The sequence below is a fragment of the Cryptotermes secundus genome, unplaced genomic scaffold, assembly GCF_002891405.2.
Source record: "Cryptotermes secundus unplaced genomic scaffold, Csec_1.0 scaffold49, whole genome shotgun sequence".
Lineage (NCBI taxonomy): Eukaryota > Metazoa > Arthropoda > Insecta > Blattodea > Kalotermitidae > Cryptotermes > Cryptotermes secundus.
The window spans coordinates 2,606,355-2,618,370 of NW_019744106.1; positions in this window are offsets into that span (position 1 = coordinate 2,606,355).

A 12,016-nucleotide genomic window follows, 5' to 3' on the forward strand; every position below is an offset into this window, starting at 1 on the left:
TGATTATCTTACATAACGAGCACCATTCCGGGCACGCGGTAGTATAGTTAGTTGAAACGCTATGCTACAAGCCGGCAGGTCACGGGTTCGATTCCCGATGAGGTCACTGGATTTTTCAACTGGCCTAATCCTTCCAGCCGCACAGTAACCCTGGAGTTGACTCAGCCTCTAAGAGAAACCAGTACCAGGATTCTTCCGAGGGGTAGGATCAAGGGCCGGTGCAAAATGCTGACAACCTCACCGACATTTGTGAGCCGATTGTCTAGATAATGTGGGAACTTCAATGACTTACGGCCCTATGGGCCTCCACGGCCTTTTACAGGGTTAGCGTTACCTTTTACATTTTACGAGCGTCATTGATTCCGTTTTGTGATTACAGATTTTAGAGGTGTCATGTGAACATGCTTATGAATAACGGTTGTGACATCCATCACACAGGCATGTAGCCTATTACTATTGATATCAGTTCCCATCCATCCACGACGATAAGACACAAGTGCAATGATTCAACACTACAGTGATTTTATGCATTGTCTCTAACACTGCCAGTCATATGTCATTCTTTGATTGAAACTGAGGGTTCAGAACTGTTGGGATTCTGGTAAAGTTTCCATAGTTACGGCGTCAGTGTAGACACATTAACTATCTAGCTTAATGAATGAAGTAAATGTTAAACTTTCTTATTATTGAACTAACTTAATAAATAACTAAGAAGTCTGTTTCTCATGCTCTTTTTGGAAGCTGACCATTGATCGGCAAGTCAGATTTTTCCCTGCCTTCGCTAAATCTGGATATTTCATTACCGTTTCACAAAAAGAAGCCGTAAAGCTCTTTTCTCAGACAGGTCAATCAAGTCCACCTTCTCTTACATTATTCATTTAACATTCCTTTTAATATTATCCTCTCATCTACGCTTGGGACTTCCAAATTTGATCTTTCCTTTATAAGTTTTCCACTGAAATGTTGTATTCGTTTATCTTATATCCATGCTACATGGCTGTTTCATTGTTTTGTTTTAATAGAAGCAATTTTGTGAAGGGCGACATTAAGAGTATTGCAGTTAGTAATCAGATCTATTAATTCGAAACGTTTCGGTATTGGAGAGATTGCTGGAAGAATACATAAACACAATTTGAAATGAAGAAAAATAAATATAGGAAGACCCTAGGATAATATAGAACGATCAGTTCTCAAGTTCTTTTCACGTAGGATTTGATGTCCTCACAGAATTCTACATTCTGGGCTATGTCGCGTAGTCCTTTCGGAAACGCGTCACCTCCATTTTCAGGGTCGAAGAATGAACAAAGCAAGAAACCTGCATGAAACATGTACTTTACACATTACTCTGATATTATATACTTCAGATCTTATCATTATAATCCTCCTCTTACTTACTTACTTACTTATTTACTTTTTGGAACTAAGCCCTTCTTGAGGAGAAGCCAGACCTGCAGCTAGTCAAAAATTTCCCAGCATTTTATGGAACCCGAAGCTTAATTACCGTGTTCATAAGAGCCCTCCACCGATCCCTATTCTCAGCCAGATCAATCCAATCCATACCATCCCATCCTATCTAAGATACATTTTAATATTGTCCACCCACCTATGCCTTGGTCTCCCCAGTCATCTCTTTCCTTTTAGCTTTCCCATCAATATCCTATTCGCATATGCATTCCTGTTCTCCCCCATTCGTGCTACATGCCCTGCCCACCTCATCCTTCTTGACTTGATCATTCTAATTATACTTGGAGACGAGTACAGGTTATGAAGCTCCTCATTATGCAGTTTTCTCCAACCTTCTGTCACGTCATCCCCCTTCGGTATAATGCTCCTCTTAGACCTTTAATTTATAGAGTGTGAGCTAGAAAATACTTATTTCCCTTTCATTGTTTCTTTATGCTGTACTTGCCATCTTTATTTTCTTCAGTTCTTTGTTTCTTTGTCCCCTTCTTTCTTTCTTTCTTTCTTTCTTTCTTTCTTTCTTTCTTTTCTTTCCCTGCTCACACCACTCTGTCGAATCCCATACTCTCGCATTTACAAGTCTCTGTGTGCTGTTCCGCCCTGCATGTAGGATGACAGCTGTCCTCGCTGAGCAAGATAGACCACGTTGCAGCATTTCCATGCGTTATGTATTAAGATTTACGGACCACAAACGTCAGTGTGCGTTTTAGCTTTTAATCACTGGATCATCATCATTCGTACGGTATAATTAACGACACGTGACACGCGCTACCTTGTATTCAGAAGAAGTTTTCGCCGCTGACCCAACCATCTAAATCTGATTTAACTCGGCTCTCGGTAGTCAGCTCCATGACCCCGCCTCGCTCTACAGTGCGCGAAATTGTCTTCCAGCACGTTCTCCACTTTCTTGAAACTGAAGATTCGATGTTCTCTATGATTTGTGGAGTCTTAAATTTCCCCAACGTAAGATTTCGCTCAAGTTCACATGAGCTGAACATCTTTGTATTCTCAAGGAATAAGGAGTAAACACATTACCACGTTTGTACGGCTTAACGTGAGGTTTATGACTTGTCACCAATAACAACAATCCTGTACGTGTCCGTTATACGCGCCTCCTAGCATGTGAGACTACTCTTATTGGAGCAGCTAGTGACATTTTATGTACAGTGTACTAATGGTTGCAGCTAGTTTTCAGAAAATTCCACTTCCATGCTGTTTTTGAATCCCTTCTTTCTTGAGAAGGAACACACCAAGAAGACAAAGACCTTAAAAGTCATGACCTAACACTTAAACCTAGTAATACTCGCCACCGAGACGGACTGACTGACTGCAGTAGCGTGAGTTAAACTCGTTCTTTGAGAAAATTAAGAATCAGATTGCTTCAGATCAGAGTTTGGTGTAACGAAGGACAAAAGAAATTTATGGAAAGGCATCATGGAGAAGATAAGTTAAATCTTTCTTGTGAACAACTTTTAACTAGAGCTTCATCTTTATTCAGTGGCGGGGAACGGCAGGAAGTGAATGTTCTTCCGTGAACTACAAAGAAAATACTTTGAACCATCAAGAAAGTTGTAAACTTATTTTAAGCCTCGTTAAACGCGACCGCGATAGATTAATTAGTAGTATAATTAGACTCACAGAGAGTTCTGTTAAAATTAAATACTACACATTTCTTATAGTTAAAATTTCAATTTCTCACATTCATAATGACAGGCAAGTCTTCCAATGGGGATGATCCATTGTGCTCAGTATTCGGGAAGTTCAGGTTTTGATTCTCGGAACAGGACATGATTATCATGATGGGTACTTTTCGTGGTTTTCCTAAAAAATACACCGTGGCCTGTAGTCCGCAAGCGAACTATACCGACCGAGCGACCGCCGCTTGTCGGCAAAGTTAGTGCCAACTTTTGCGGATAGAGGGTGTCGCGTGGTCAGCGGAACGGATCCCCACGGCCGTTAATTTCGGTTTTCTAAACCGGAGCCGCTATTTCCTTGAAATAGCTCCTCAATTATCCTCACGAGACCCCGTTCCATACCCACTACTTCCCAGAAAATCTGGTAGATTCGGGAATCGAACCCAGGCCCTCTGGATCTGTAGCCAGGAACTCTGACCACTAGACCACAAAGGCGGTCAACCGTGGTGTTCCTCAGTCCCTCTATATATACACAAATTCAGGGATGAAAACAGAATAGATAAAACAACTCTTTTCCACTTTCTTTCTAATTACTCATCCCATGTTCGTTCCAGCGTTCCTTGTTGCATTAATCTATGTCGTTAAAAGCTATCGTTAGGTGTATAAAGTGTCCATAATAATTACTTTGTTCTATCTTGGAAATCAACAAACTTCTCATTATATAGGCAAGGCCCACAGCGGCTGAATATAACGCAAGGTATGAAGCTGGTTAATGATTCCGACTTTGACTGAACTATACGCTTATGCTGGTGCACGTATCTTTATTCATCAGCTATCACGAACTAGACCATTAGATCGAGATCTGCCCCAATTTATTGTAAGGTACACGAAGTGTATGTAATAGATGTAGGATTTGAATTTCTCATGGTTGTGGTTGTAAATTCCATTGAAAATAAATCCAAGATTCGGAGTAAAATTGCGCCTTCTTCTTCAGTGTTGAAAAATAATAAAACAAGAATTAATTAAGCCGAGCTCTTCTCACTGCTTAGTATATGCTGGTTCCTTGATTGAACACAAGGCATTATGCCATATAAGACAAAGAACTTTATAGAATTTCATCTGTAGAGAGGAGGATGATCTGGAAACACGTGCGCTCCGTGGTTAGGGTATGGATACAATTGATTTCCAAGAAGTATTTCGAAGACCCTCTGTTGGAAAAGTCCCTGCTGGGAGACTCTGCTGCAGTCGTCAATACACATTAGTGTCTGAATGATATCTGTCAGGATAACTTAGTGTGTATTCCCATGTAGCAATGCCAGCTGGACTAATACAATTGCCGAGGGCTAAGAGCATTTGACAGTATTCTTCTGATGAGTATTCCGTGATTATTCGATGACAGTTGACTCCTCCTGGGCACTGTGTGTCTTGATTGTACCTAACAATGTGCTATATAGCGTCATGACAAATCAGTAAAGCTATCCCTGTAACAGGCGGTGGAGGCCCATAGGCCTGTGAGACGTCGACTTGTTTTCTTTAAGACGGCATATGCTTCAATTTTGTTTCAGCCTGATATTTTTAATGGTTGGTGAACTGGAAATCATTTGGAAGGAAACGGTCATACCCTAATGTAGGCACTATCTCAGAATTTACATGGACTCAGAATGAACGGTGTAAGTGATCGGCTATTCGAACCGAGCACCGGTCGAATACAAGTCTAGAGCGATACCTCGAGACCTGCTTGCTTCTTGTGTTTGGCTTGTGACACAGTATGTGTACCGTGCTTATTGTATGTGTTTTGTTTTGTATTGTTCCCTTTATGTTATAGTCTTCCCTTGTCTGTATCAGTGTAAGATCTACTGCCACCGGGTGAATACCCAGTTGCAGTAAAATAATAATAATAATAATAATAATAATAAAAACCTGAGACACAAAGGTTGCAGGGTCGGCCACATCGGCACAATGTGTCACGGTATATTTGACGGTGTTGGTGCGATGGTGATAAAAATTAAACTCGGCTGTCACGGTGCTACAGGAATCAACAACAGGTTCAGGAGAGATGGTTACTTAGCAGAAATCACAAATGTTTTACCGCCATAATTTAAATGTCATGCAGTAAAAATATGTTCATTTGCTCGTTAGAACTTTCTGTGGATATCATATTGTAAGTATTTTTATATACCTTATGGAGTCCACCTTCACACTGTTTCCGACTTCTGGCTGAGTTTACGTCTAGAGAACGCCATCCCAAGCTTACGATCCAGATTGTTTGCTGCCAAGAGTGAAACATGGCTGGGGGTTCGATCATGGCAAGGGCTGCCATATCGTGGTATTCTGTCGGACCCATCATTACCCTGCAAGGTCACGTCACTGCCAACGACTATGTGACCATTTTGGGCGACCAGGTCTATCCCATGGTGCAAACTTTGTTCCCTAATGGTGATACAATTTACCAAGACGACAGTGCCTGTGTTCACATAGCTCACATCGTCCAGGACTGGTTTTCCGAGAACGAAGATGAAGTGTCACGTCTGCCATGGCCCCCACAATCGCCAGATATCAATATTACTGAGCCTTTATGGTCTGTTTTTGAGAGCAATCTGCGTGCACGCTATCCACCTCCATCATCGTTAACAGAACTTGCCAATGTTTTGCAGGAAGAATTGTACAAGATTCCCTTGCAAATCATACAGGACCTCTATTTATCCATTCAAAGGAGACTGCAGGCATTTCTGCAAGCTTGAGGTTGTCCTACACCATATTAGTCACGGTAATGTGTTTTTTGTTGGGTGTTTCCATATTTTTGTATTTTTCATAAGATACTTTTTTTTAAATACTAATAGTTTATTTTCTTTCTTTTTCCCCTCAAAGGAAAATTCTATGTTTCACAGCCATACAAAATAGATTACTTCATTTAATTAAAGTCTTAAAATCGAATTCATTTCTGTAAGATTTTCCAAAATGATCTACAATCTATAATTTTATTTCGTTTATGTAATACTAGTTCAGCACTTGATATTGCTGGATATTAATTCACAGTAAGGATTACTAATAAAAAACTCGGTTCTCATTCTGTCCTTCACAGCTGAGTCTTCCTCTAATGTGTTTCAGCTGATGATCTCTGACTCACTGTTAACCATTTCTGATGCAGAAGATAAAAAATAACACGGTGTTTTATAAAAATATGAAGTTAATTTGTTCAGACATTTTGCGTCAGCTCTTTTTAAGAACTGTGCTACTTACTCAAAAGCTAATTGTGTCTTTTAATAGCGAAATATAGGGACGAATTATTATGTGAAACGTTTTAGTGCTTTATCGTAACATTTCTCTGATGTTATGAATTCTTTAACGCTTTTTTAGCACTCCTTATTTGTATATGTTCTTAATTACTGTTGTTAAGTGCTGCCGCGATAGCAGTTTGCGAGGAAAACAAATACTACAAGTTAACTCCTACAGTGAGAAGATGTACAGTAATTGCCATATATAATTAAGGGAATAATAAAACTCGTTTAACACTACCATTTTCCTTACAAATAAATTATTCTGTAAGGCAGTATAACGCACTCTTCTTTATTTTGCTTGATAGTACATCATTTTGTATGTCTCCCTAAAATAATGTGTATGAATAAATAAGGGAAAAGCAGGTTAACATGGTGGTAACATATTTCATTGAGTAGCAACACAATTCGAGTTTCATCCATAATGAGAAATGTAGTGGCTGTAGTAACCCATGTAACCTAGGCTTGTATTCCAGAGACCCTCGTTTCGAATTCGGCCAAGTAGAGTAGAATTTTTGGTTCTGACAATGGTGATTATGAAGATTTCTATCTTGTGATATAAAACTCCTTGTTGTCCAAGTCAAGTGATATGTTTCTCCGAAACATCTGCTGGCATTCATCCGAATACACGGCGTTATATCTCAGAAGGTGGCAATCTTCTTGTCTGCAGCCACCTGCTGACGCTGTTTCCTCGATCGCGGATTTCTTATACTCTGAAGATGGAGTCGACACGTTCCTCCGAAACGTCTGTTAACACAATATCCACACGGCGCCACATCCCCGAAGACTGCATTCTTTAGTAGATATTACACATTAAGAATTAAGGGGAATGCACATAATTTGTTACGAAAGCATTTGTTTTGTAAATTTCTCTACTCTCTCCTTTAATCCTTTCAGGTCGTGTCTGTAATCAAGTAAAGCGTCGATACCGACGTTTAATTCCATCTGTCACAAATAACATTCACAAACATTCAGTCGTAAACGGTCTCCTTCGTACAGCATACGAATATCGAAGTTGGAATGTCAGTGCTCACAGAATAGACACGATACACGGAAACAAAGCTGCCCGCCGTTTCATGACTTACTGAATTAGTTGCATAAAAGTAATATGTCAACGCACGATAATTCGTTGCTATGGTAAACCAAAATTGCGTAGACACACTGATAGAAATCTTTTTACTCGTGTATGTGGTAACGATCATGTTACTCGACCTGTATATTGAAAGAGTGTCTCTGAATATGAAAACCAGCACATGAAATATCCAGCCTTTGACTTTTCTTCGAATTTTAAGGAAACCATGAAATGAGATTGTCTAAGACAACTGAAAAATTAAAAAAAAAAATGTATCACTCATTCACTCGTGGAGCTGAGCCTTTCTTGAGAAGCCGCCAATTGTGCAGCTACTGAAGAATTTCCCAGCATTTTATGGAACCTGAAGGCTCATTGCCGTGTTCACAAGAGCCCTCTACTATTCCCTATCCTGAGCCAGATCAATCCAATCCATCCCATCTTATCTATCTAAGATCCAGTTTAATACTGTCCGTCCACCTACGCCTTGGTCTTTACTGTGGGCTCTTTCCTTCTGGCTTATTCTGGCTTTCACACCAACATCCTTTATGTATTCCCTTTCTCCCCCATTCGTGTTACATGCCCTGCCCAACTCATTCTCCTTGATATATATATTAATAAAGAATATCTATTCACTCACTCTTGGCGGATCCAAAATTTAATATGCCACTAAATAGTGTGACATGTATTCAACAGATGGCGTTTGTCGAAATTAGGAGCTACAGTACCTTGCTCTTCATTCAGAGCGTAATACAAAATGCCTAGGTTCGCTTGACATTCGAATAGTTGATTTTGTAGTGGTACTGCAAATCCGAGAATGTGTGTGAAGAGCAAAGGCAGTGGAAACGGGAATTTACAATTAGCCCCCAACACGACTATCAATTTAAGTAATTCCCAACATCTTCGAGATTGCCGGTATTGCGCAAGGCATTTACAAACAACGATCTCAGAAACATTGCCCGTCAGCGGGAGGCTTACAGATCGTCTGGTGATTGTGTGATCTGCTGTAGCACCACATCAGATATTTCCCCACTTGGTGATGAGCGAGATATATCAGATCGTTACTTGTATACATCTTCCATAACATTGACAGTCTGAATTTTATTACGATTTTTTTTAAATTTTAAGTAGTGCTATGGGCTCAGTTTTAAATTTACTTCTCCACTGTCTTTAAAATTGAAACAAATTCACTAATTTCCGGGACCACTTCGAAATCAACTTGCATTGCCCTGATGTCAAGCTTACAGTTGCCATTTTGTTTTGCACTCTGAATGTGGGTAACATGTTACAATCCTTAATTGCAGCTAACATTGCTAGCAAAATGCATGCCACAGTACTTAGAAGCACACTAAATTGCTTTTCCTCCAGGGATCCGTAAACAAATATTCTTTATAAGAGTGTGTGTTTATATTTTGAGACACTCTGTATTGTAACCCTAAAAGGTAATCAAACCAAGTCTCTACTGTACTTTTGAAGTCGCACGAAACCAAGCAGGCTTCATGTTTCTTTCTAACATGTGTAGTGTAATTCTCATTTACAGAAAGTGCCCATTTTATGCTACAGTTACTGTTTATTCTGAGCATATTGGACGTGAAAGTTGTCCCGTTTATGAACACGGAGCATGCCGTTTTCCGCACGACAGAGTTCTCCAGTTCCCGCACTGACACAGTTATAATTATTTAAGAGTATGTGGCATTGTTCCCTTGTGGAAAGGAGGTGATGACAGACTGGCTGCATTAAGCATAAACACCGCCTTCTTCAAGGAAATAAGTTACAAAGAAGGAAGCATACTGGAATAAAATGTATTAAAGAAGACGGTTGTACACAATTATCTAATTAACATAGGTGGAGAAGTCTCAATTTAATCATAATACGAGTAACTTAAGTTCAATACGATTTATGAAATTAAAATTTCCGAGAGAATTAGCAAGTTACTTTTACCTTTGACGAATGCAGTCTTCTGGGATTTGGCACCGTGTATATGTGGTGTTAACCGACGTTTCGGAGGAACGTATCGCCTCCATCTTCAGGGTAGAAGAAAAAAATATAAGAAATCTGCAAGCGAAGAGACCGTGAGAACCGGTAAAAGCAAACCGGTTCTCACAGTCTCTTCGCTTGCAGATTTCTTATATTTTTTCTTCTACCCTGAAGATGGAGGCGATACGTTCCTCCGAAACGTCGGTTAACACCACATATATACGGCGCCAAATCCCAAAAGACTGCTTTCTTCATAGTCACCGCCGTGAAAGCCTCAAATCTTACATACTTTTACCTTTGTTCCTTAACGTTTAGCATTCTACTTCCTGGCTTCTCAGAAGCAACATTTCTAGATGATAGTTTGTTTTTAGTGTGAGTATTTAAATGTTATTATGTTCTTAATAATTGGTTAAAGCCAGACGTGGGCTCAATGTGTGAAGTTCCAGAATTTCATGCCGACTGCCATATTCCTCCAATTTCTTATGCATTGAAATTCCTCAGAATCAAAATTCTAAACTTGTTTATCTGCATTAACTGGACAACCATTTTCCTTTTCTTCATGAAACATGAAATTCGAAAATGTTTAACTACTTTTCAGCTCTCGTGGTCCTAAAATTTCCACGTTTCCTGGACAGTGTTAGTGGACCACCTCAGTACGACACCACAATTGTTTTCCCATCTGATATACTAGATAACAGTTATCAGATACCAAACCAGGAGTTTCTCCGCATATACGCCACTAGCGCCCCGTGAACCTTAATGACACGAATCAATGAAGGCAAGGAATATACACAGCCAATGTGACTTACTCGATTTACAAAGCGGTGCGAAATATTAGAGGTTTTTACCGTGGTAAGGATCCATATTATTGTTCTGGGCTAAGACGCTGTATCGTCTGGCGTGTTTGTACCAGGGTGTCTGAGGAATATGTTGCTTCAACCACTATATGAATCGATTTACACAGGTTAACGGAATCTATCTGTCACCTGTGTACATGCTAGGAATTGCAGATGTGGATACATTTTGAAATCGCTACAGAGAGAGTGCAAATGCTTATTGCTAAAGTTCTAGGAAAGTCACGAGGAATTCATTCCTGAAGGACTTTACAGCTGTTGAACAAACAAGGCATGACAAAGGCAAAGCGAAGTTCCTCTCTCGTCTCCAAGGACTCTAGAAAGTCAAATAATGTCAACAAAAACAAGCACGAACTTTATTTCCGGTTTCCAGCTTTCAACAAGAAAGAAGAGAAAGGAGGGTGAAAAAGAAAAGGGGAAAGGAACAAAGCAGGATATTGACAAAAGAAAGAATGAAGAACTAGATCTTTTGAAAAAAAGAGAAAGGAATAATAAGAGAGAACTATGGGTAGCGGATATTGCGAGACGGCGTTTTCAGAATTCAATTCTGCCTGCCCTCGTCCTCGTGACGAGTAGGATCAAAGGCATAGAATTTCACTGAGTTCCCCAGATTGGCGAGTTAAACTGTTTTCCTCTCTTCAGAAAGAAGAGAAGGATTTAACATTGTACTGTCATTTCTTTATTACGACGTTGTGGGCAGCACTGACTTCAAGAAGGTTTCTTTCCTGAAGTGACCGTACTGCTGAGTTGGTAATATCTCCGATGTAACATGCCTGCAACTTTATGATTCAGGTTAAACACACTAATTTGTTACGGATGGAATTTGCAGTTACTACAATACTGAATAGGTAATATTTTAATTAGCTACTTACGTGATACTACTCCAGTAGTTGCCTGAAAGGACAGAAGAAAACCACGAAATCCACAGACATATTAGCCGGATTCAGGAGCGAGATTTGAATACGAGAGCAGCACGAAATACCAGGTGAACTCCAATTTCTAATTAAGGTTCATCATAATGCTCATAAATTCCTTCAGCATGCCCTACTTTAAGTCTATTTATTCACTCCCAGTTAACCCTCCCGTTTTCTCCTACATCTAGTGAATACTCTTTCAGTCAAATTTCTGTATGTATTCGTGACTTTGACAGTATCTGTGTTGTGGTCACAGTTCCTGGCTACAGATCCAGAGGTCCGGGGTTCGATTCCCGGCGATACCAGATTTTCTGAGAAGTAGTGGGTCTGGAACGGGGTCCACTCAGCCTCGTGAGGATAATTGAGGGTATAATTCGAGGAAATAGCGGCTCCGGTCTAGAAAACCGAGATTAACAGCCGAGGGGATCCGTTGCGCTGACCACGCGACACCCTCTATCGCTAAAGTTGGTACTAACTTCGCCGACTAGCGGCGGTCGCGCGGTCGGTGTAATTCGCTTGCGGACTACAGACCACAGAGTTTGTCTTGTTTATTCCTGACTTTTCCCGTACGTTCTACGCATCCCGCGTCTTCTTCCCACATTGTCAATAGCCTTAATGTTACTAGGCGAGGAAAGGCCGCGCCGTAGCTCAAGTGGTTAGTCACTGGCTTCCCACCGCGGCGGCCCGGGTTCGATCCCGGGGGTCTGGTCAAGTGGGATTTGAGGTTGACAAAGTGGCGTTGGGGTAGGTTTTCTCCGAGTACTTCGGTTTCCCTTGCCAATCTTTATTCCACTAACTTCTCTATCATCATCACCACCCGGCGCAGGTACAA